Source organism: Pleurodeles waltl, chromosome 4_1 (genome assembly GCF_031143425.1).
Source record: "Pleurodeles waltl isolate 20211129_DDA chromosome 4_1, aPleWal1.hap1.20221129, whole genome shotgun sequence".
NCBI lineage: Eukaryota > Metazoa > Chordata > Amphibia > Caudata > Salamandridae > Pleurodeles > Pleurodeles waltl.
Genome location: NC_090442.1, coordinates 214,738,496 through 214,765,865, shown reverse-complemented (window position 1 = coordinate 214,765,865; position 27,370 = coordinate 214,738,496). Strand labels below are relative to the sequence as shown.

At 44.8% G+C, this 27,370-nt stretch overlaps 1 protein-coding gene across 1 annotated transcript in view; it reads right to left on the bottom strand.

Moving 5' to 3' along the window:
* TEAD4 (TEA domain transcription factor 4) overlaps positions 1–27,370 on the bottom strand; it is a 421,536-nt gene that overhangs the window by 355,285 nt on the left and 38,881 nt on the right. The window lies entirely within an intron of this gene.

Genomic DNA, 27,370 nt, shown 5'->3' with positions numbered 1-27,370 from the left:
GAACTTTTCAAATTGTAAAGATGTGTTTTTAATTAAATTGGCTTCAATAACCAATAGCAGTTTACCTTTTACCCCTTGTAAACCTTCTACTTCTAGTCCCTCAGGTTTTTTGGGGGGGAACTCGCTGACTTTCTGCAGCAGTTGTCTACAGGCCGTATCTAAGAAGGGCTGCATAAGGATGCAAAGTCTGCCTAGGGGACTGACAATGTCACAAGATCAGATCAGAGCTGTGTGGGCGACCGTCGTCCTCCTGGCAGCCAAACAATCATGTGATGTCGTTGGAGGTGTTAGATGGCTGTTTAGCACTTTCTTCTTTCTGACAGTGGAATGTTGCTGAGTTAGGCCAAACACGGTTTCAGGGCCTTAGATAGAGCTTTTGAGAGATCACAATGATCAGGGTTTGCAGAGATGAAAAGGCTCAAAGCAGGAAAAGGTGCTGAAGTGGGTCCAGCATATCCAGCCTTTCCGGGCTGATGCTGAAGCTTCATCTTGCAACTTGTTCTACAATTCAAAGTACTTGGGCACTAAAACTTACTGGCAATGTTGGAAGGTCTTCAAATTCAGCTTAAAGAATCTTGCACTCAGTTGATATTGGTTGAATTTTCAGGCTTTCCACCTTATGAAGATTTCCCAGCACAACCCAGAGACTTTTTAAGGCATGGGCAAAGGGGTTCTGGCCCACAGAACCAGCCTTTCAGGGGGGCCCTAATAGAGGCAGCTCTGTTCTGCCGAGAGTCTTGCCCTGATGACCCTGAGTAGGTGTCAGCCAAAAAGGTTCAGATCCCATTACAGTGCTGATTCTGGCCACAGGTGGGGATAGTGCTAAAGGACTGAAGGGGGGTTTGTGCCGTATAAGATAAAAAAAAACTCTAGTTTGTCGGCCCGGTGGTAAACCTCTATGTAGCCTAGGTCAGTGGGGGGAGAGGGCAGGGATGGGGTAAGAGTGATGCTAAGGGGATGTATTTGGCATAAATCATGACCAGACACGAGGTGTTCGCTTCCGATGGTAAGAAGAGTGGAGAGGTAGGTTATGAAAGCAAAGAGAGAAAAGGGACGAAGAAGATGGGATGAAGAGAAGGCAAAAGAGAGGGGGAAGAAGAAAAGGAGAAAGTAAAGGGGTGGAAAGAGAAGAGAAGTGCGACCGGGGGGGGGAGAGGTGTGGGGGGTGATATGGGTAGGAAGAGAAGGAGAAAAGAAAAGGGAAGGTCAGGGGAAGGGAGAGAATTTGAAAGCGTAATGATATACCCAGGTGCAACTTCAGTATGAATGGAGGTGACAGGAGGTGTCAGGCCAATCGTGAGGGAGGTGCATGCAGGACTGAGAGAATCATGAGCAGTGATTAGTGTCCTGAAGAAAAGGGGCCCAGATTTGGAGAAAGACCTCTGTCCTGTCCTTCAGGCCATATATTACACATTTGTGGGAGGCTGTTTGGTACATTGCTGTGAGCCAATCGTCATGGGAGAGGGGTGTGTTTTAACCCCAGTGTCGGAAGATATGCAATTTAGCTGTAGCCAGTGCTGTGTGCAATAGGTGGGTTTGCGGCCTAGAGAGGCCCCGAACCTTACCGGTGTCGTGCAGAATGATCAGGTGTCGGGGAAGAGAGGATGGAAGCGTTATGACCTCCCGCACCGTATTACCTCTGCATCCCAATAGGGTTGGATGTTTGGACAATCACACAGTATGTGGAGCAGATCGCAGTGAGGGTGGGAGCAACACCACCAGTTTGCATGGGCCAGGAGTCCAGCAGCTCTAAGCTTCTGGGGTGTACAATACCATTCATGTAGGGTCTTAAATAGGTAGAATTTCATCCTACCCTCTCAACCGCCCCGGTCTTGCGCTTCCAATAGATCAGTTCAGTCTTCCATCTCATATTCCACCTGTAGTCTCGCCTGCCATTTAGTTCGAAGATTGGTTAAGAGGGGTAGGGAGAATAAATGTCGGTACAACAGGTTATGAATGCCCGACATCACTCCCTGGGAGGTGCCCGAGGACTGGAGGTAGGAAAGCACAGGAAAGTGTTGGAGTGCCCACAGGCGGGTGACCTTGAGTAATTTCTAAACAGATTATTATAAATACTGTTTAGAATTTGAACAAATGTGCCTATGCACTGTCAGATATCTGGTCAAAGAGGGCATGAAAGAGCGGATATTGGATCATAAATCCAAAGCTGTTCCAAACAGGGTGTCCCCCCAAAATAATTTCGGCCTCAGGCCACCAAAATCCTTAAGATGTCTCAGACCCTTGGCCGTGTGTGCCAATGTGTCTCTCTCCTGCTATATCAGGATACGCACATGCCCTGGGTCTGGGCTCTAAAGAGTTCCTCTGAAATGTTCCTGATTTCTTATTTTCTCCTGGATACCATTACTAGCAGTAATAAATGGTTACAGATACCCAGGACTCCAAAAATAGTCAAGCCACCAAAAGTTGGCAGCCAGAGCACTCCACTTTGTCTGGTGGTACCTCTGGGCAGTAGCGACTGGTGACTTTTGCAAGTGGAGGGTCAGGTAGAAGTTAAAAATGCTTAAAATGGACATTAAATGTTTTATAAACAGAATGTGTCCCAAACACCTCCACATTACGAATTCCATTGTGCAATGCAGAAGTGATCAGAGCACATTCTATTTATAAAACATTTACCTCCATTACACTGTCAAAAATAATCAAATTCTTCTTTCCTTCAGCTTGCAACTGCAAACTTTCGAGTGTTCAATTCTCGTGCACTGCACTGCCTCCTTGCAAATATGTGCCTGCTGGTCAGACAGAATGTAAGCACCACAGCCAATCCAAGCACTGCTTTAATGTTTCTTATAATACTGAACAGCAGAAAAGCAGTGCCAGGATTGGCGGGGTCAGCAAAATACAACACTCCGTCGGACCCCGATGGGAATGTACCTCTGCTGTTCGAACTCCCTGGTTTATTTCTTCTACAAGCTTGAACTGCGCATGTTAGGCTGGCCACAGCAAAAACACCTACAAGCTTGAACTGCGCATGTTAGGCTGGCCACAGCAAAAACACCGGCCAATCTGACATGCGCAGTTCAGTTAGTACTGCCTCAGCTGCTCCTGGTCGTCATTATCAATGTGGGAGAGAAAGCACTGTAGCCCCGCCCCTAATGCAGGAAAAATGAACGGCAGTACGGGGAAACTATTTAGGGAAAAATAATGAACTCATTTCAGGTGTGGGGGCTCACAGTAGGGGGTCAACGCCCCCGTGCCTACATGGAAAAACTGCCCCTGCAGACGGGAGCTGCCAAGTTCAGTTCAGGGAGGGCAATTGTGCAGGTGAGAATAGCTTTTCTGTCTCTTGCTAAGAGAGAACATTCTCAATGATTCAAAACTGCTACACCTCTTGCCATTTGTTCCCTACTTCAAATTATTTAATTCTGGCTGTCTCATATATTTCGTTTATTTTGTTTACCAAAATCTAAACATGATCTGATCTCACTAGCTTTACCCCAGCCACCTCTGGCTATTCTATTATTTATGTCTGAATGAATATTGTGTTAAGATTATAGTGCTACTTCGTAGAGCATAAGGAGCTACTGTTGGTGATTATTATTATTTATTTTATTTGCTGCAAATTGAGTAATGCATTTCATATAGTGTCATTCTTGGCTTTCCATATTGTCAACTCGACTACTGTGTAGTTATGTACAATCAAAATTTAGTTTGTGGGTCTATGCACAGCTCTAACTTCCTAGATTTAAGAAAGTGATTTGATTGATAATAGCTTTGGTGAATGATCAAGGTCTTTTACCTGGGATACGAGTGTATTATTGCAAAAGGATAGGCAATGTGTGTCTCCTGCACATGTATGGTAGCATAACAAGTACAATACTTACTGTTCAGACATATAATCCTCCTATCAGCTTAGTCTAAATTCTCCTAACCACTGTCTGGTGGTCTCCCTAATTTAGGGCAAATGATTTAAATCACTCTTGGCTTTCTTATCCCATGCTGGGAATAGTGAGTGTGTTAAGTCTCTCACGTCATATTTTGCCTTCCCTTTGAGCTATCTCTTGAGTCGGAAACCTCATCTCCACAAAGACAGAAGTTCTCCAACTTTGCCAGACTTCACTGGAGGCAAAGTTAAACCTGCCCTGATCCACTTGAAATCAGAATTTTCTTCCACGGGAAGTCCCATGGGCACCATATATGGCATCAGGGTCGGCTTTAGGGCAGTGCGGCTGGTGAAGCCGCACTGGGAAGCACCTGATGCAGAGTTCCTTGTGCCTCCAGCTTTCAGGCAGCAGTAAAAATGTCAAGATAGAATGTCCTGAAAGAGAGAGATCTTTTGTCTAGTGGCAGTTTTGAGTCACCATAAATGTGCGAAGAGGGTTAATTAACATGCCTGCTGCAAAGAAACAGATCTGTATTTTATGTGGATAGCTGACTGGATTAGTAAAGCTAGCCTTTACTAGCGCTTTAGAAGAAATAAATTGTAAGTGGGAGAGGGGGCGATGGAGAAATGAGAGGCACTTTGGCCAGGTGTAGTGAGAGAATCCGAAGAGGAGGTAATGGGGGGAGCGGGCGCCAAAAAAGTTTTTCGCACCAGGTGCTACACGCCCTAAAGTACAAGAACAATTATTAGGCTACTAGCCAATACACAAACAGAGAAAATATATATATAAACAATAACCAGTATAATAGATTCAAAAAGGATTTTTATTAAATGTGTATGTCACCCAAAACAAAAATAAGAATGTCACAAATTCATATATATACAGAACCTGCAAAAAACAGTATTTACAATTTCAAATCAATAACATATATCTAATCGATACACAACTAACTTAATTATGAATATTAAAAATATACATTCAACATACAAAAACCACAAACAATAAGACAACAATAATTACACAAAACAAATAAATTCACAAGGACAGTGTGCAGTATATGACACGACAATAGACATGTGATGCCACAACAATCAACACAACACGATTATAAAAAAACATTTAATCTTTCAAATATACCGTAAATTTTATTTTGAGACATAAAAATCAACTGTCTAAAAACTGCCTAAAAATTCCTCGTTTTTATTTCACTATCTTTTTTATTTTTTTCACACTCGTTTTTACTTCTGTTGTTGTCATGTTTTCCTTCTGGTGACTTACAACACACTTCATTGATCCTTGACCTGGTGCTGCTGGGCCTTGAGAAAGTGAAAACAGAACTCCAATACTGGAGAGGGTCCAAAGTCACTATTCTCCTGTATAAAATGCCTTATTCATGAGATGGGGGACTTGACCAGAGGACAGGGACCCACGTCCTCTAGAGAAAGTATACAGTACAAGCAGAAAGTAAAGTCCCACTCAAGAGGTTCTTGAAGTTGTCAGATTAAAAATTTATTTAATTGTTGTACAGGCGTTTTAATTCCAAGTACTCGAAGAGTCACTTATTTACAAAACTAAAGGCAGACGTTTTTCTTATTTCTGATTTCGGCCGTTTACCTACGGTGTTTCGATTTCGTGTACCCCAAAGAATATGACTAATTCAGTATCATAAATGTTTGCCTTACTTTTCATGCCTTGAGAAAGCCCCGGCTTGTATATAGCCAGAGGGGGCGAAACACGTGTCGGCTGATCCTCTCTTCTTTTGTCATCATTTTGGATTTTGCCTTTAGTTTTGTAAATAAGTGACTCTTCGAGTACTTGGAATTAAAGGGCCTTGAGAAAGGGTAACCTGCTGGAGCAGAGGGGGGATGCACATAATATTATGGGAGGACCCCAAAATAAATCTCTACTCGAATGATGTAAACACTTAAGCAAGGGAACCCCTCTCGCTTTTAATCTTCATAAATAAATAAATGACAGTACAGCAGGCGACCCTCGTGCAGTCTTTCTTAGAAGGCCTTTCCTTTTCTAGCTGCCACTGTACAGTCTTTACCATCATAGGTGATCCAAATCTGTAGACAGAAGCATGCCATGTGCCCCCGGGCAAGGAAAACGGCTTCTTTGGCTGCTGTTGGGGTAGCACAATACAGCACTAGTCAGGATTTAATGGGCCCCTCAAGCCTGTGGGCCCCGGTGCGGCACCAATGGTAGCCACGCCCCTGGGTAGAAGTCGACATGGAGGCACAATCACTATATCAGTCATCAAGTGGAATGGGCCCCCTTTTCAATGTCTAGGCCCATTCTTGCCCCATTCTTGCTCTAGGACACAGCTTAGACGTCCTCATCGCATCACACCCGACCTTAGCACTGACACAGATATTTCTTTGCATCAAGACAGAAATGCAATTATCCGGAAAAAGAAAATAAATGTTCCCTAAAGCAGATCTTATATCTTACATTACAGACCTTATGGAAGCCTTTCTCCCTTTACACCTTGTCGGCATCTTTAAGTTCCACAAGAATTCTGCACCCTTGATTTGATGGGCTGCCACCACTAGAGGGAAAACTTGTAGTGGACCTCTCAGTCCTGCCTGATATGCTCTGGCCACAAATAAGCACCAAACAGGCACCATATACCTTAAAAACACAGAAGGCGATCATGCATCACCGAAGGAATAAAAACACAGCACCACTAAGACCAAGAACTAGGATTGGAACTAGGACTGATTATTCACGAAGACAATGTTCCACTTTACGAACACAGTTCATGGATCTCCTCTGCGTATTCAATCAAAAGACATCTTCACATATTTGTCTTCAATAAAAATGTCAATAAATGACAGGGGTTCACCCAAATAGGCAGGCGCCCTTACCAAACACCTACACTTTATCTACACCACTGGCTCCACAGGATGTTTTGAAATAAAATATTTGAAGAAAAGTGTACACTGATAATTAACTTTTTCGCAATTCACTTCTTTATCATAAATTCAGCAAATTAAATATTGAAATTTGAATATATTGGAAAATGTTAAAATTAATTACGGCACCATTCATTTTAAAGCATTTCAGACTCAGTTTAGCTCTTCATCATGAACACTTCTCATTAAATATTTCCCTATTTTTTTAGCTCATGGAAAACGACATGGAAAATAATCGATGTCAATGCAGTGTGAAACCTGAAATGAAAAAAGTTGTACCCCAAATCACTGTTAGATCCATGCTCTTTTGATGCCATCTATAAATGTACTAGTTAAACACATTGTTAACTCAAAATTTTACAAAAAGTTGACATTCTTGATTTGTATTTTTCTTGCCTTACACACACCAACGAAATACATTCAGTCGCCAGCACTTTAATATTTGGGCAAATCCTCAGTAAGGTTACATGTAATGGCAGTTCACACTTTCAAATTACTGTTTTTTCAGGTATGTCAGATTTATAATATCTGACTCTGGTGACAGTGTTGTACTGAGTAAAAAACGAAGGACCTGATACACAAAGATCCCCCGCAGTCATGGCGATTTCTCATTGCGAAAATTCCGCCAAGGCTGTGGAGCCTCCGCAATGACGGTGGAGGATCTTTGTGAATTGGGCCCCATTGTTTCTTTGACTGTAGAGTGACTGGAGTAGGATGGCTCCTAAAAGAACCCTACAGGAACTGTCAGTGGTGGCCAAAAATACAACACAGCCTTGTAACTACTTCAAGGTTATTATGGATTGTATAATCATGGATTCTCAATGATTCCTGTAGTTTATCAGAGGCACAAATGTTATGAGAATGATGAACTTTAAATGTATTGACTCTGTAGACCATGCAACCTTAATTCATAATTTCAACAAGGAAACCAAAGAGAAGCTCAATGTGTGAGGGCATGATGAACCTTGGCTGTATGTCTTCATAGAGACAAGGAGAGAATAGCTGGAAAATTTACTGTAAACCTTCACAGACCTCCAGCCACGGCAGTAACAGCTCCTTTTATGTATGGTCAATAAGTAACCCAGCATACTGGGATCTATCTCCAGTTCACTAGTGCCCAGGCAGAAAATGATAGAAAGGTACCCTGTCTGAGGATGTCTTATTCTGACCCAAGTGACCTGCCAAGGGGATGTCATGACTTAGGGTGAGGAAGGATTCTCTGTACTTTTGGAGGGCACACCGTCTCCTAGTGGCCCCCTCTTTGAGGTCTTTGGCCTCAGTATATTTATAATTTCACCATCTCAGTAGACTTTGGAATCCACTTATATCACCCTACTCTTGGCTAGAGGTGGTCTGCCTCAGGCCCTCAAGAGTGGGACACTCTCTGACCCTGACAAAACTCCTTTCTAGTGAGTCCACTAGCTCCTGACAATTCTGCCAAGTCGGACAGATCTTGCAGGATTAGAATTCTACCCACAGAGGTCAGATCCTCCCCCTCGGGGTTAGATTACTTGTGCACCTCTGGAGGTCTCTGGGCTGGCTCACCAGACCCAGTGCCCTTTCTCTTGTCATTGGATTCTTAGCCCATTACTCCAGAGCCCAAGTGTACAGCCTTTCCCTGCTGAGCAGTTTGTGACCTGGTCACAGCACATCCCCACTTATGGAGATCCAGCATCCTTACATGGACCATTCTCTCCACTCCTAATCAGTCAGACGCTTCAAGATAATTTCCCAGTAAGTAGTCCACTCAGAGGGCAGGAGAGACAGCCACCTGTTTCGGGCCGCTCACACCTCCCCATTCCAAACTCACCCTTGTCCTGGGATGGAGTTTGACTCTGCTGTCTGCATAGGTTACCTGGTGATACACACCAGGTATGATCTGCTCTGGAGAAACCAGCTTCTCTGTGACCATAATCACACTGGCACCTGATCTTTCAGAGTCTCAACCTCAGCTCCATTGATTTTAGGGCTCTGTCTATGGGATGGAGCTTGGTTCGGGGTTGCAATTTCCACCCCACTCATAGGCACTAAGGTTGCCTCTGTTAACCCCTTCCCCATCTCTGGGACAATTTCCACCCCCACCCCTACACTAGCAATCCCCAGTGGGGGCTTCTTTGTACAGACCGCATCTCCTCTCGTGTGTCCTGGATGGAAACAGTCAAAACAATGACCTGCCTTCAGCTGGTCAACAAACTGTCCTACCTTTGTAGGATCAAAGTTCTTACCCAGATAACTCTTCCTGTTGAAAGCGGCACAGCTCATGGTCCCCCCTCCTGTGCAGGTTTTTGTGGGCCTTGTGAGGAATGTTTCTGTTTTTGACCTTCTTTCCCCTGGGCTTTCACCTGGGAGGGGATCTGTCCTCCTTTCTTTTGGTCACCTTGCTGGTGTTGATTTGAAACCTGGGTTCTCACCCACTCATCAGCTGTCTCCCCCAGTTCCCTAGGACCAGACAACTTTGAATCCACTATATACGGGTGTAACTTTTCTTGTACACAATGAGTCAGGATGTGCTCTTTAAAAAAAAAACAACCATAAAGCACCTCATAAGTACTCACTTTGTTACTCTTAATCCAGCCCTCTAGTGGCTTCACTGAGACATCTACAAAGTCCACCCAGGACTGTGGGCTCACCTTCTGGGTGTCCCTGAACTTCACCCTGTACTGTTCTGGGGGTAAGACCACATTTCTTGACTAAACATTGCTTCATGTGGGAGTAAGATTTTGCCTCATCCCTCTGTAGGGCCAGGAGCTTATCCTTCCCAGCTACTGGGATCAGTTCCCACAGGAGTGAACCCCAATATTTGGGGTGGACCCCTCTCATCGCAAAGGCCCTTTAAAATGCAGTCAACCATTTATCAATATCACCCCCTCAGTGTACATGGGAGCTATTCCATTGGGAAGCCTGGGATCAAACCCACCTCCCATGGGCATCTCAGCATCTTCTTCTGCATTACTGCCACCATTTCTTTTCTCTTCTTCCCTTGCCCACTTCTCCTTCTCTGGCTCTAGCTTCTCCTTCTCTATAACTAGGGCTTCCAACTGAGCATGAAGCTTTTTCTCTTCAAGGGACAGTTTTTTGTTCCCCTGTGGGGGAGCCTTCCCTTCCTCCCCTAGCTGGAAGTATGGATCTAGTACTGGAAGTGATGGACAGGGTGTCATCCTCCTCCTCCTCCTGGTGGAGGTTGTTAAGGGGGGTATCCTCCCTCTCCCCTTCATTCTCTGGAGCAGCCTGTGCCCAGGTCTTAAGAACCCTAATCAACACTGCCTTCCTAATCTTATTAGCAGAAGGTAGCCCTATGGCTCGACACTGAACCGTAAGCTCAGCCACTTTGAGTTTGTTCAGTTTAGCCAGATCCAGCTCCATGGTATCCCTAGTTTTGGGTCACAAAAACTTTGCAATCAGAATTAGAACACATTTAGAAAAATCAAAAAAATGGGATAAAATCAGTTTTAGTCCAAATTTCAAAATTTTTAAATCAAAAGTTTTGTCCTAAGTCAATTTTTACTGATCGTAACTTAGTTTACTGTATGAGGTAGTTCAAACACAAGTATGTATTCACATCGCTGAACACCAAATAATATTGGAGGATAGACTATTTAGTACGGATAAGCATACACTTACCACTAGCAATAAAGCCACCACCCCAACATAAGGTCCAGTCAAGGTCGCAATACATTCGCTCCTGGCTGAACCCCTGGTAGCTGACTGTGAGCAGGCAGGCTTAAATTAGGAGACAAGTATGTAAAGCATTTAAATACACAGATACAGTAAATAAGTAAGTTACAACACATAAGAAAAATCCCACAACAATTTATAACAATAGGAAATATTTGTATCTTTAAAATGACTCCAAAACATCAAAAATTCAATAAAGGGAACCGGAGATATGAATTTTGAAAGATTACATTTAAAAAATGTGCTTTCGAGTGCCTACAAACCAATAGCACCAACCAGGGACATCTGGCCATGCTAGACCGGGACCAAGTCACAATTTGAGGCCGACCACGATGGAGCGGTGCTCGGATACACTGAGTGGGAGGCCTCGGTCAAAGTTTTAGTTTCGGACGTAATGGTTTTTCTGGAGAATTTCCGCTGAGTTCTTGCGGTCCTCTCCAGCAAGCCAATTTCAATGCAACGTCGTCGGATTGCTTTTCCGCAAGGACCCAGTTAAATCCTGGAAGTCTGGAGCTCCAGAGCTTTCAGTGAGACAGATCTGAAATTCAGGCTGGGGCGCAGTTGAAGATAGTTGGCTTGGCTCTCGAGGTTGGGTTGGTCCACTTATGGAGCTTTTTCAAAAAGTTGCTCCAAACTTCTGGAACATCTTCCTGAAGTTCCTCTTGAGGGTTTAAAGTGCCCCAAACACAGATCCAAGGGTCTAGAACCTCTGGGATGGTCCTTGGAAGTCTGAACCACAATTCCCAAAATACACCTGGCAAAATCCTTAAAAGTCTACTCGACACACTCTAGGCTGGAGACTTCTGAATGGGGACAGTGCACGGATGTTCTGTTAACCTGCTTCTTTCAGGAAGTCCACTCCCTAATCCTTTTAGAAGCAAGGCAAAGCCCTAAGAACCTAGTTCCCAGTGTGTAGCAGGAGCGGTCCTTCAGAGAGCAGTCCTTTGGGTGCAAACCAGGGTTCAGTCTTTCTTCTCCTTGTAGCTTCAGGCAGCAGATCAGAGTTGCTATGCAGCTCTCACATAATAATTCAATGGTTTGGGGGGACACGCAGGGGGCACACCCCTGTACAATGAAATGCAGGGTGCCACCCAAAAGCATGACAACTTCCTCCAAAGTGTGACATACTCTTGTCCCACAAAGCACTGCACTTTAAAAATCCAAGGTGATTGATTTCTCTCCAGCAGCGTAAGACCTGGCTAAACCAATCTACTGGTGTGGCTCATTTCCATTAACACTCCCCCCTCCAGACCACCTGCAAATTCTATTCATAGGCCTGCCATCTTGTGGGTACAGGGTGAGGGGGTACGCCTGGCTGGCATACCTTTCTGTCCTGTTCTCTTTGAAGCCCAGTTTGATTTACCCAGCCCCCTTTCTGGCCTGTGCTCTGTAGCTGCAGACCCCTCCACCCAGATAACCTCTGCTCAACACAGGCCACTTATCACCTCATCAAAGCAGCCTGGCTAATCCTGTTAAGGCTGACCAAGCAGGAGAGGCTGCTAGAAGGCTGAATTTTGTGTCACAGAAAATAAAGCTTATAACATATTTTCTGAAATAAAATATGCCCTATCAGGTGCAGCTATTTTTAGAACCCAGTTGACAAAGAACAGATGTTATGGTCAGTCAGAAACTGAATTAGCAATTAAGATGCCTTTAAATCTTATTCTTGTCACTTTGCTCTGTGTTCAGAGTAAATAGTTTAGCATCACTTCAATGCCTGCCCTGAGCAGGCATTAAAAAAATACACTAGAATGATGCAGTGAATCTTGTCAATTTCACTGCGCCATTCTTTTGGGCCTCCCTGAGGGAGAATGCCACGCTTGCATACATTATACCTGGCACAGATATAATGTTGCGCAAGGGTTTACAAAGTGGTGCAATGCTATCATTGCGGCACTTCGTATATTTGGTGCAGAGTCAGAGACTGCTTAGCGCCGCCATAGCGTCAAAACAAATGATGCTATGGTGGTGCAAGAGGCTTGTAAATATGCCCCTGAGTGTATTTAATCAAACAAAAGAGTTTTTGCTTTTTTTACTGTAGAAATGCTGAACTCACATATTTGAGGGTGCACTCATGTGTAAGAATGAAGAAAAAGGCGACTCTGTAAATACAATATTTGCCTAGGGTCACACAATTTGAGACCTGTTTCTGTGTCAAGTACATTACAGTTAGGTCGAGTAGATTATTCAAGCAACTCGACCTGCAGGTATAGTAACATGTTTATGATTTTCGAGGCCTGTGTAATAGTTATGACTAATTCAACAGCGGCAAATAGTTGGATTTATTTTTACCAATCTTTTGTGTCCTTGAATGATATTTATCTCCGTCCTAGCAATATTTATACTTAAATAAAATATTCCAATGTTAGCCTATGGTGCTAGGAATTTACAGTGGGGAAAATCAAATAGGCAGTTTTCCTCATCAAGGAATATAAAAGATCTTTTATAATGTCCCTACATATAGTTACATGGCACCCCACCCCTGGGGCACCGATGGGAGACCTTAAGGGTGGCTTATATGTAAAAATAAGGTAGATTATCACTTTGAAAGTACCTTTAATTTCTAAAGTTGATTTTGCATATATTTTACTTTTAGAGAGTCTGCAAATCAGTGCTCAAGTGAGTTAAAAGTGACAGTAAGAAACATAGCAGTGCACATTCCAGTCAGGAAATGTCCTGGGCCTCTGAACCTACCTGCCCTGTTATGTACTAGGGACTTATAGGTAGTTTGAATCTAGGGATTTAAAGGGGTCTGTCAGAGCCAATTGTAATTATACCTAATTACCATAAACCTTTTTCATCAGAGCACTGGCCCTGGGCCTGGTTAGCAGAGCCCAGGGCACAGTCAGAGTCAGTTACCACCAGTATCAGTCAGAAAACATTGGGTTGAACAGGGCTAAAAGGATGAATTATCACATACCCTTTTTTAAATATCTGTCCTTGGCCTTTCCCAGTGTAACTGAAAACTGATTTTGCATATCATGTGCCAATAGTTGATTAATGTCTTGTTATCAAGATGATCACAAATCAGCATGCTATCCACAAAGACTAGTGCATATACATGCTCACTGCCAAATTATGATGGAAACCATATCTACTCCTCTCCTCAACCAGATCATCCATAAAGGTGTTGACCATTAGGGAGCAGGCACACACCCCACCTTACTACAATCAGGTTCAGAAAACATCCTAGCTGGATATCTGATGCAAGGTCACACACCACTCTATGAATAATAACCTAACAACATAAAGCACCCCACCTGGTATATGAGATTGCCCCATCTACTTTATCATAGATTGTGAAGATTTCCACAAATGTGCATTACAATAGGGCACCTATAGCAAGGAAAGTCAGTCCAACCATTAAACCCAGTGTGCATCATGAACATCCCACTTCAAAAGTCTACTCCAGGATTTCAGGATGCTTTTGGCTATCTATTCAATCCATTAGATATTACCTCAACACCCTTTGTTAAGAACTTGTAAGGCAAGCAAATCTTGGGCAAGATCAGATAATTGGGTGGATAATCCATTGCCCTTCTTGTGGAAAGGGACAAAGAGCACATCTTTTCAAATAATGAAGGATGTTACCCACTACTGAGCCAGCAGAAAATAAAAAAACCAATAAAGGAAGCCATCATGAGGAATGTCACGTCATACTTGTAGAGAACCACTCATCCATGCTCAAGAAGTTTTCCCCCATACTATAACTTGGTAAACAGAGAAGTGCTAATAATAATCAGAGTAAAAATGTTCTCAATTGTTGTGTACTAAGGAATGACCAAAGCCAGAGAGCTGCCTATTAATGGCAATCCTTACTTCAGGCAAAATGAAAGAGTCATATTGTGCAGAATCATTATTATCAATGCCTCTGGCCATGAATCTACAGAAGTGCCCTTATGTCTAATTTATTGTCAATTAGCTTCAAGGGTCTTCTTTCCTGAACTGAAGTGGATGTAAGCCTTTGTTTGAGCAACTTAACACCAACCAAATGTGGATGATATTAGAACTCCACAAATAGCACAACCTGAGTTCCTAACTTGAACTAGGAGCATTTTGAGATGCAGATCCATTTAATGCAGCATTATCATGGCACTTTGCTAAAGAACTCACTAAAGATCTTAAATGCAAAATACTGCCATTGGCTTATTTCCAGCAATTCTTAGTATAACAGACACATGTGACAAAATACTGACAACACAGGGTGTAATTCTTGGCATAAAGGGTACAAATGGTAAAATACTGGTACTGGCATACTACAGACAATTGATGGCATATAGGGCACCTGTGGAAAAATACTGGCTAATTTGAGGAAATTTTTGGCACATGAACACACATTGGAGAATGCCAGAACTAGTATAATGAACGTGATTCTGGGCATAAAAGTGGGCACCCTGACATAAGGGTGGGTAGCAACCATGAAAAAATGGCGTCCTGACATAGAGATAATTTTTGATGTAAGTGTCACCTATGGCATATGAACGGCATGGATTAAAAAATTCTGGCATTGCCATATTTATTGTTACTTTTCATATAAGGAGACAACCATGACAAAATGCTGGCCCTGGAACAATGGTGCTAATTTTTGACATATGGGATACCAATATCACATTTTGAAAATAATCCTGGGGAACTTATTGATATTGCACACCATGAAATGATTTGAATATTAATGAGTGCCCTTTATGGGACTATTAGCAAATTTATGTGAAAGATGTGCTTTGAAATACATGATTTCACTCCATCCTTTCATTTTTTTTCCCTGGGGGAGAAACCCCCAAAGATTTCTCTGGCTTATTCACTTTGCTCACTCACTACAAATCAGAGCAAGTATTATGTCCAAGTACTTTCAAAAATCAAGTCAGCACCATAAAATATGTGGTATCTAAAACAGACATTTGACTGTGTTATGTTTTATATTAATCAGGCAACTACTATGAAGCTTTGGTGATGTCAATTGTTGTGTTGTTATGGTCATGTGACATGCCTTCCTGCGAACAAAATCAGGCTCAATGGTCATATGATGTCACTTCACTTCTGCTACTCCTGGAATTTTGATAAATCGCTAGCCATGCTAGTAATGTGTTTGTACGTTCCAGTAACATTGTGCAAGTTAATTTCTCAGCTGTCCCTTGGCTTGCTCTTAGAACTAGAGAGTGGGATTGCATGCCTAGAGTTTCTACAACGCTGGAGGTACAGCTTCATGTAGGACTTCTGTATGTATACCTCTCGAGCATGCATGATTGAACATGAGAGTGAGTATTCTTGTGGAAGTTCTCCCGTATACATTAACTTATCAACCTAAGTATCTGTTTGGAGGTTCTGGACTGAGACTTTGGTCCTCAAAAACGAGTTGGCTTTGCTCATGTTTGCATTGCCCCTTTTGGTACTCTAGAGGCTATGGTGATAGATCTGGTAAGCTAAAACTATATTTAAGTCTTGCTAAAATAGTCAAAGGCACTGATGTGCTTCATCTCACATCCTATCCTGAAGCTGGAGAACAGTAGGTGTTAGAAATGGGATCTCTAGTTGGCAAAGGCACTGATGTGCTTCAACTCACATCCTGAAGCTGGAGAACAGTAGGTGTTAGAAATGGGATCTCTAGTTGGCAGTCAGTTTACACCCTGTCCAAGTAGAGACCCTAGCTATAGTCAGGGTAAGGGAGTGACACTCCGAAGATAACCATACCCCCTTGTTAGCTTGGCACAAGCTGTCAGGCTTATCTCATGGGCAGTGCATGAAGTGTTTGCACCCACACACAGTAACACAGCGAAAACACTACAAATGGACACCACACCAGTTTAGAACAATAGCCAATATTCATCTATGTAAAACAAGACCAAAATGACAAAAATACAACATACACAACTAAAGATATGATTTTTAAAAGATTAAATCCCAAAAAAGCGCCTAGAAACATAATAGCACCAACTGATGCTATCACAGTGTTGTGACGGAGTCGTTCCCAACAGTCTGACATCACTCGCGAGGGAGTACGGTGCTGGTCACAGATTCGCACGGACCCCAGGTACAGTACCTTACAAACGAGGAAGAGTCAAAGATGTTGCACGGAGTCGGGGAGATGAGGCGTCACTGGAGCCGATGTGGTGTCGCTTCTGTACTGCTATGAAGGAAGTGAGGCATTGGTTCCGTACTGCTACGCAGGGGAGGTGAGGCATTGGTTCCTCATGGAGACAGCGGAGGTTAGGCAGCGGCAAGGTGGCAGTTTCTATAGGATCCCGCAGGGTTGATGAGTCCAGCAGGTCAAGACATGCAATGAGGCAACCTCTCAGGGTCATGGTCACACCATGGGGCCACAGGCGCCAAGTCGGTTGTCATGGACGTCGGTGACACAGCACTCAGGACTCACAATGGTGCGGGACTTCATAGGCGCGACGGCAGCGTTGGGCCTGCGGTCGTCGCACTCCAGTGGGGACCACGGCTTAAGGTGGAGGCAGTGGCATGGAGTTGGACAGCGGCGCTGAATCTGGAGTGAAACGGAGTCGATGTGCCTGTTTCTTCTTCTTTGATGCCAGATTACACTTCCAAGGGCTCTGGAACTGGAGTGGGCACCTCTTGGCAAGTCAGGGTCCTCGGCAAGAAAACCCAGGAGCTGGCAGGTGAAGTCTTTGATGTCCCTGAGACTTCTTCACAGGAGGCAAGCCCTTGGAGAAACTTCACAAGCCGGTTACACAGCAAAATCAAGTCTTTGTCCTCTCCAAACAGAAGCAGGAACTGCAGGTCAACCCAGCAAAGCAAACACAGCAAAAGGGCAGTACTCCTCACAGCTCTTCAGCTCTTCTCCTTGGCAGAGTCTCCTCTTGATCCAGAAGTGTTCTAAAGGTCTGGGCTCCAATACTAACACTCATTTCTGCCTTTGAAGTAGGCAAACGTCAAAGGAAAGTCTTTGTAGTGCACAAGAACCTGCCTTTCCTGCCCTGATCCCAGACACACTCTAGGGGGCTGGAGACTGCATTATGTAAGGACAGGCACAGCTCTATTCAGGTGCAAGTGTCAGCTCCTCCCACCACTCTAGCCGAGGGAGACCCATCAGAAAATGCTGGGCACACTTCAGCTCCTTTTGTGTGACTGTCCACAGTAAATTCACAAACAGTCCAACTGTCATCCTGACCCAGACGTGTATTCCACAGCCAGGCAGAAGCACAGAATTATTTAGCAAGAAAATGCCCACTTTCTAAAAGTGGTATTTTCAAACTTACAATTTAAAAAACAACTTCACCAAAAGATGTATTTTTAAATTGTGAGTTCAGAGACCCCAAACTCCATATCTCTGTCTGCTTCCAACGAGAAATAACCCTTAAAAGATATTTCAAGGCAATCCCCATGTTAACCTATGGAAAGAGATATGCCTTACAATAGTGAACACCGAATTTAGCAGTATTTCACTATCAGGTCATGTAAAACACATCAGTGCATTCCCTACCTTTTAAATACACTGCACTCTGCCTTTGGGGCAGCCTAGGGCCTACCTTAGGGGTGCCTAACATGTACTAGAAGGGAAGATTTGGGCCTGAGAAGTGGGTGCACTTGCCAGGTCGAACTGGCAGTTCCAAACTGCACACAAAGACACTGCAGTGGCAGGTCTGAGACATGTTTACAGGGCTACTCATGTGGGTGGCACAATCAGTACTGCAGGCCCACTAATAGCATTTGATTTACAGGCCCTGGGCACCTCTAGTGCACTTTACTAGGGACCTACTAGTAAATCAAATGTGCCAATCATGGATAAACCAATTTCCAATACAATTTAGACAGAGAGCACTTGCACTTTAGCACTGATCAGCAGTGGTAAAGGGCCCAGAGTACCAAAACCAGCAAAAGCGAATCGAGCACACAGACAAAAATGCAAGAGACAGAGGCAAAAAGATAGGGGAAACCATGCCAAGGATGCCAGGTCTATCAGTAGGGAACCAAGAACCTGTGCCGGTTGGAATATGCACAGTTTCCAAACTATCATTGCTTTATCCATGGTTCTACTGCACAAACACAGGCCCCACCATGGGAACAAAGGAGTTATGTCCAACCACCCTGGTTTAGCTGGACACTAAATGGAACCTGAAGAAGAACAAAGGGCAAGACTTTATCCTGGGTGAGGTCTGCTTCGGGAACCAGTTTCCAATTAGCAACAGGACAAATGCTCTACATTTGGAATGTGCCCTCTTGGCATCAGTGTGGCCGCAAACAAGCAGCCAAACAAAGAGTAAGAGGTATGAACTAGAATCATGTTTTTTTTTAAGACAGTGCCTCCACAGAACATGTATGCAGTTTACGAACTCAATATAAAAATGTTATTGGGAGAGGTGTGACTGTGGCTGATGAGAGCGCATACATCTACTGTGACTTGCAGGTGGCAGGCTGTGTCGTACGTGCGGGTCAACGAGGCGGCAAGGAGAACCGAGTCCTGCTATGACGCACAGTAATCTACTACCAAGAGGGCCTCCTGGCAGCACTTGCAGATGAATCAGTGAGTTTTTTGTGCTTCACAAAAGGCACAGAGCAGGGTAAAGATGGAAGTGAGAACCATAGCTGGCAAGGGAAGTCTACTCTGATGAAGCCTCAGCATTGCAAGTCCAGGAGCCAAATCCCTAATGCTACCTGCTGAAAGAAAACCTGTCCCTCATTTCTTTACTGAAGTATTTTAATAAAGTAATACATACATTTGGATTTGTCCAAATTCATGGGCGGTAGAACGTCATCCGAAAGCAAATGCAAACAAGACAATTTCCAAGGAGGGTCTATATTGGAATACTTCCTTATTGGGTGGCTCAACAGTTCATGACCCCCAGTTATTCTCCTCCCAAACAATCCATTCACCAAAACTTCAGCAGAGACCTCCAAGACAGTGCGGGATGCTCCCAACTCTGGAGCGCACAGTCAACTACTGAAGAAGCAAAGGACTTCGATATTCACTGTCAAGACAAGCGATGGAATCCCTCCTGAATGCCTAGAATAAAAGGAACATGTACAACTGAAGCTTGAGATCAAAAGAAAAAAATACAATGAGGTATGCACAATTGCAAAAGAAAAACACAAGAGCCTCAGAAATATTTTGAACACTACATGTGCTGAATTAATCCAAGTCACAAAAATGTAACTACATACTCCAAGTCCTTAGCTAACACCCTCCGGTTAAGCAGTCTACAGAACTTTAACAGGCTAAGAACCGATGCAAGCGAAAACCAAAGCATCAAAGTAGGATCAAATGGGTGGTACTCAGACATAACAGCTTGGCAATCTTGTGCACCCACGGGGATCCGAGAATTGTTAAATGATAACACATTTCTAAAACGTTCAACAATGTGATCCTTGAGACACTTTCTTATCAAACAATGGGTGGAAAAAGCAACCTCCCAAAATTCTTGTGTGTACTGTAGTGTGATTTGTATAGCGCTTATGACCACTGACGCAGTAACCTAGAGGTAATGGTTGATCCAGTGGTTGTTAAGTATTGTTGTACATTGTTGGATACTGGGTTATACTTATGCTCTTTGAAAACTGTTAGAGGCAATTAACTTCATTCAGAATTGTAGACCAGGTCAGTAGGATTCAGGAGACACTCTTAGTTTGTGTTCGTGCAAGCTGAACCCTAGGGCAGGGTATGCTACTACTGGGGTGGCAATGAAATGTCCCACGGAATGGGAAGCCTCGGTTATTCAAACCCTGCCCACATGCTATGTATCAGAACATTGTAATCAGAATATCCTCAGTCCAAAATCGTGTGTCCTAAATATAGTTTGCAAAAATATCACCCGATGGAGTTAATAAAAGAAAATCTACACCAAATGCGACAATATTTTTCTATCAACTGTATTTAGGGCATGATATTTATGTCAGGCGACATTTGTGACAGCGATACTCTGCCACCCACCCCCTTACATTTACTTCTGTCTCCTTGACTCCACATCACAGGGCAGATGTACAACCATTTCCTTTTGCGACTCACAAACTGCAAATGTTTGCGAGTTGCAATTTGAGAGTCACAAAAGGAAATGTACTAATGTGTCACAGACACATTTATCGATTCCCAATGAGGTTGCCTCGTCAATATTCATGAGGCAGGTTGCAATTTGCAACCCTTTGGGAATGGGCAATAACACAGGGATGATGGACTGCTGGAGACACAAGACCAAGATGTCTGGGTTTACTTTGAAAAAAAAGCAACTTTTTTTTTTTTTAAATGCCTCCTGTTTTCCTTAAAGGAAAACACGACGGATTTCAAAAAGAAAAATGAAACGTTTCTGTTTAATTGTTTAAGCATAGGCAGCGGCACGCGGGACCACTGCCTGTTCTTAAAAAAATGTTGCTACCATTCACAAAGGGGAAGGGTACCTTGGGGATCCCTTCCCATTTGCAACTGGCTTACCACCTACTTGAAGTAGATGGTAAACTGCAATTGTTTTGCAACCACATTCCAGTCGCAAAACAATCTTGCACCCCCTGCGACTCGTTATTGGGAAGGGACGCCCTTGGCACACCCCTTCGTAATAGCAACTCGCAAACCCTATTTTGCAAGTTGGTAATAGGTTACTGACTTGCAAAATAGAGTTTGTACATGCCTGTGGTCATTTTAGCAGCCGTAAATGGTCCGAATCTCTGTTTGCGACAGCTAAAAACGGTTGTATACCTGGCCCAATATTCTGATGCGATTGCATTCATGATCTATTGCCAATTGCATTTCCTTATCGGGCTCATTAAGTGCGATCAAGAATATGCTGTTAAGCATGTTGCCTGTCCTCCTTTTCTATTTCACCTTTCCATTGTTTTGCTCCTTATATTACATTGAACGTTCTGCCTAAATTCCAGTTTACTTTCTTTCTTTTCACTGAAAGAAATGAAAGGCCCCACAAAGTGTTGTTGTAATGGCTGTGTTATCTGTATTCTACGACTTTATATGCAGACATCTTGATTGTATTCTTCAGACCATCAAAGTCTATAAGGCCAAACTTGGCTCGACCGAACTGTGGGTGGTTCCTCCCAATCACAGCAAGACACACGCTCATCAAATACAGAAGGCGTACACAACATTGGGCCTCTTTACAAGTGCTCCTGAATTCCCAACAGGGCTGGTCGGGAATTATGTGTACCACAGATACACCACACACTTCTCATGGAAACTGGATTGGGGAATGAGGAAGTACTCGGGGAATTTGACAAGAAATTTCCAATTCAACAAGTACTTTCCCAGAGCTCCTATAATTCTCAAAGTTGTACCTGGAATCCCTGTTAATTCTGTACCCTGGAGTTAACAATAGCCACCCTAAAATCATTATCTCCCAGGGTGTGGAATAAACTCCTGCACCAGGACATTCATAACAGACCCCCGCTACTGAACACTGCAGAACACCACATAGTATCTTACAACAGAACCCATGGAAGACAGAACTCAGTGAGAATATAAATCCAAATATGCAACAGCTGGCTACTAAACCATCCAGCAGTATTTGCTTCCATCTGTTGCTTACCTAGCACACAAATACCCACCTGGCAAGGTTGTACCAAGAAGATACTGGTACAGCCCCCCAGTCTGGCCCATTCAAATCACAATTCATTAAAATTGACACATTTGTCTCAAAGAGATACACTCTTGTTCACAATACAAGCCACAAATCCTAGGCTGCTGCTGAAGAATAACCTCCCTCGGAACCAGAAACCTAAAGAGATTTTGACCTATAATTCACTTATTGACCAGGGCTTAGAGCATCAAAATGGTAGAAGGGACAGTGCGCGGGAGGGATGTATAGAATCCCAGCTCTCCAGGCAAAACAGAATTTTAACTGCTAATTGCTCCACATACACTGAAAAAAGACAATTTCCTGGCCTTTAGTAAATAGTTTGGCACCAGCTCTTTGTGGCACCATTGCTGCTGCCCTGCCATTTTGGAGACGATGGTGGTGGAATAGAAGACAAGGACAGTAAGATACCCAAGGTATTTACAAGAGATGAGCCCAGGTAGGGAACTCACTTAAGGATGTAAAGTACGATGCCGCCATTATTCAGAGGGGTGTGATGCGAGTTGTTTACCGAGGAGATTTCTGCAAAAGCTATTCTGTTGGTTAACTTGGAAGGATGCCAATGATCCGATTTCTTCAACATACTTGGGCACTGTGCGCGCTAAGGAGGCGGACCGGTGCATTTTAAGGTTTTTAGTTCAGAACAACACTTTTAAATCTGTCTTAAGGAGTCGATGAAACCACTGACAGATCGTGTGACCTTGGTCGTGCTGCACTGCGGTGAATACGCGCAGCAGCTCCCTGGACAGCATACATTCTTTCGGCCACACTCACTAGGCACAGGGTGATGTATGGCTACAGATGTCGCCGGCGCTTTAACTGTTACTGACCTTCTCCTGTGCGATCCGAGTTCTGATTTCTAACACTTTATAAATAACTCCTGGCGCACATGGAAAGAATGAGGTCTAGCAATCAAAATAGGACTTTTACAGAGTATTTGATCAGGGTCCAGGTTAAGGCAACAGGGAGCCTCCAAATGTCACAAAACTACACCCCCCATCTGCTCGCCGTGTTCTCCTCGCCCTTGACCTTAGCCGACCTCATTTTTATGTTTTATTATTGATTTTTGCCATAAACAGGTGCATTTATGCTGCTCTGAAAGGTCTGTCCCTTTTATCCTCCAGATCATTCAATCTTTTAAAAATGATTGAACTTTACTTGTTTTCCGTGGAGTTATGATGTATTCAAATGCCGTAAGGTAGGTGGATGTCAAATAAAACGCATTTACCATTCTTTGAGGTACCCGGATTTTCTAGACTAAGTCATTACGTCGAGTTCATAAAAAAAATAAAAGTGCATACTTCATGCAAGAGAGCTCCAGAAAATAAAGATATCCTTTGGCTGGGCCCTGCTCTTCATTTCTTTTTAAAGCTAAATTTTCATATTTTCACAATTTATATCTAACTGTGTATAGTTGATGCTACGGGTTGTATAGAAAAGTTGCCTTATCCATGGACATATAGTTTAGAGTTATTAGTGAAGGAGGAGCATCTGATGAGTGGAGTAAGCAGTAAATACTGTGTAGGATGATTCTCCGCCAATGACTTCTACTGTAGGGACTATTCCACCGGGGAATCCTCGGCCAGCAGAGAGCCTTCCCACCCAGACCTTGCCACTTCATACACAAATTTGAGGATTTATACGAGGCCACCTAACTCTAAATCATGCTCCTCATGAATTTTGCTTTACCCAAGCCAAGGTCCAATGTGTTCATGCAAAGCCAAAGTTTACTTCATATTTATTGTCTTCTCCGTCTAACAAAGATGAACAAAACATCATAGTTAAAAGTAAAAGCCCATAGTATTTCCTCTTCTTCTTTATGGATATCACATAGAGCGCTGTTAACAGCCCCATAGCTCCAATACACAAATTGAAACCACACCTACAAAAAAAGTCAGAAGCTTCTGTGGCAAAGTGGAAAGAGTTTACACCCATACGTGAGCACTACTATCCTACATCATGTAGTTCTGGCTATTGCACCCAATTCACCCTTGGAAGTTGCAGACTCCTATAGATTTGCCAATGGCATTTGGCAATGAGGAGTAAATGAATGTGTGCTCTTCTTTAGGGGGGACGTAGAAGACCTAATGAGCAAGTATAAAGGGGCTGATTCACAAACAAAGAAGAAGTACATCTACTCTTGGCGATTTACACCTACGTCCTATACCAGATTTGCTAGTCTTCAGAATTCATACATTATTCCAGGAATAGATGCAGGGTACTATGAGGATTCCTGAAAGTCCTGTGATTTTTCCCATTCCTGGTGCACCGCATCCTCAACAGCGGAGAAATGCACACAGGGGGAATTAGATTCACTACATAAATGCAGTTTGTTTTCTCTGTGGGGAAAATATTTTTCACTTGGATAAACCTCTTTCTACTGGATATTTCTCACCAGCCTCATGTCATTACACACACTTTGCTTCCACTCGTTAAGCATGCTTCATGGGACAATGGATCAACCCACGTCGGCTACTGGCTCTCTGGCATTTGGCCAGGAAACAGCCTTTACAATGGGGGCAATACCACATAATGCCTTTAGCACGCATCCATTACCACTCAAAGCTTTTACCACACATTGCCTTACAACTCAAGTCTTTACCACAAATATGCCTTTATAACGCATGCCTTTATATTGTAAGGTTAATACACAAGGTAAGTGTGTTTGTGTGTGTATATATAGGGTGAAAAGGGTGTTTAAAGGCTTTAAGGATAGGTAAAGGTATTGGGTGGTAAGGGTGTTTTTAGGGTTTAGGGGTGGCTAAGGGTACAGGGTTGTAAGGGTGTTTTTAGTATTTAGTGGTAGGTAGGGGTATAGGGTGGAAAGGGTGTTTAAAGGCTTAAAGGGTGGGTAGGAGTATTGGGTGGTAAGGTTGTTTTTAGGCTTTAGGGTTGTGTATGGGGTATTAGGTGGCAAATGTGTTTTTTGAGTTTAAGGATGGGTAGGGGTATAGGGTGGTTAGGGTGTTTTTAGAGTTTAGGGGTGGGTAGGGGTATTGGATGGTAAGGGTGTTTTTAGTGTTTAGGGTGGGGATGGTACAGGGTGGCAAAGGTGTATTAAGGATTAGGTAGGAGCATGGGATGCTAAAGGCAATGAAAGAAACAGAGGTGTTTAAGGGGTTTACCTGATTTAAATTATATATAACTTGGGGGCGGTCGCCACTAGGTAGATATAGTTAGGACCATGTTTCCATAGAAAAAGCATGTTTTTTTACTTGCCTATATGTTTAGCACCGTTTGACGAATCTTCACAAACATTTCCCCCAAAAAGTGTGCTGTAATACTTGTTGCGTATGGGAAGTTTCAGGGTGATCCATCAAGCGGGGGCTGAGAAAAAAAGGAGGGGAGGGTAAAAAAACATGTGTTTCACATGGTAATTCCCATAGGAGTTTTGAACAAGACTAACCTAACCATAAAGTTGCGGCCACTATTTTATGTTGCAGGACCCGGTCCCTGCGGCTCAAAATTAATTTTGATAAATGTTATAAGGGGTCAGGGTGAAGTTACCCTGACCCCAGTGATGTGATGTAGGGGTATTTGAGGGTCAAAATATGCCCTTAAAAACATTTTTTCGAGGGCGTGGCCACGGGCGTCAAGATGGCGGTCGCACTCTAAGAGTGCTCCGGACCCCTCCGTCATCCGCCCAATTCCATTGCCACATCCGATCCTGCTTCCGTGCCAACCGGGACTCGATGGGTGCCTCGGCGCCCCCGGACTCCGGGAGCTCAAATCCGGGGCTCGGGAGTGCCTGCAGTCGTTGGGAAGCAGCCTGCGGCCGAGGTCATCGGGCGGGCGCCGCGTCGGTCGCGGCCGTCCGGGACCGACCGGGGCAACCGGGGCCGTGCCTGGAGACATCGCGCTATCCGGTGCGCCCGGAGAGAGGTCCGGTGGGTGGCCGCGCGCGGAGTCGGGAGTGCCTGCAATCGTTGGGAGGCAGCGCCGGCCCGGGAGCCGCGCCGCGCCCGGGACCGCCCTGCGGCCGAGGCCATCAGGCGGGCACCGCGTCGGTCCCGGCTGGCTGGGGCCGACCGGGGCCACCGGGGCCGCGCCTGGAGACATCGCGCCATCCGGTGCGCCCAGAGAGAGGTCTGGCGGGCGGCCGCGCGTGGAGTCGGCGACGCCGAAGGCAAGCGGATCCGGACCTGACTGGCTCTGGGGCCAATCAGAGCCCTGTGGATCGGTGGACCCGGCACCGGGAGCCTGAATACCTGTACTCCGCAGGAGGCGGAGCGACCCTGTAAGGTGAGAGGCACAAAGGGACGCATACTGGAAATCCGCACCTCAGAAGCCCCGAGTGATAACACGCTGCCGGGTGGGCCTGGGGCCCGATCGCCAAGACCTGCTTGACTTTTGGCCGCGGACCAGGGGGGTCGCCCCCCCCCAATCGGAGGACTATCCGCCTGCTCCGGCTCTGAACTCCCCCGCGTAGAGGCGGGGGCGACGTGGAGGAAAGACAGGGGTCCTTACACATTTGGAACCGATTAACGAGGTCCCTGAGACCGCGCCTGGAGGGGGAAACTTGGCCCACAGAGGGACAACACCTGAGTGGCACAGCAACTCGGTGAGGAACACGGTGGGGACCAGGGGCTCGCCCTCGCCAAGGACCACGAGGGCTCGGGCCCCCAGGGGAGACAGGCCTTGGGGTGACACCGGGTCGCGGATACCCCGCACCCTGTGAGACTTTGAACACCATGGACACGCGCCGGGGGCCCCAAGACATCGGCTGGTTCGCCCGATGAAGGATCGCCCCGGAAGAATCCGACAACTAGACGATTTCACATCTCCGGTCCTGTTGGGGGGTGAGCTCCCTTCCCTGACGACTGATTCCCAAGACACACCGCGAGGGGAACAGAGGATCCCATCCTCCTCTGCGGATCTGGTGAAGACCCTGGGGCCCTCGCCTCTGGGCGCTGCTCGGCCTCCGGTCGCCCCTTGGATGGAACCCCTTCCCTGGGGTGGAATTCCCGACTCGGACCCACCCGGGCGGGTATCAAGGGACCCTTGCCATTGAATTGTTCTGCTCCCACTAGACTATATCCGCGCTTGCTTGACACATCAGACAACATGGGTAAAGACAGAGCCTCCAGACAGACGCAGCCGTCCCAGCAGAGGATCGACCAATTTACCACGCCATCGGTCCCCCGAACCGGAGGCGACGCTCCGCCCAACGAACAGACGACAGACGGGGTCAATACAAATCTCGCAACAAGCAGTGGAAACCAAGATTGGAGAGGTAAGAGAGGAGATGGGCCTCGTAAGACAAGACCTCAGAAATGCTGTGGGCCGTATTACGGAGGTGGAGAACCGTGTCTCGCAGACAGAAGATGACTTGGCCGACCTTAGAACCAAGGTGGCTCAGCTACAAACTCGGACCGGCGAACTCCATCGCAGGGCGGAAGATGCA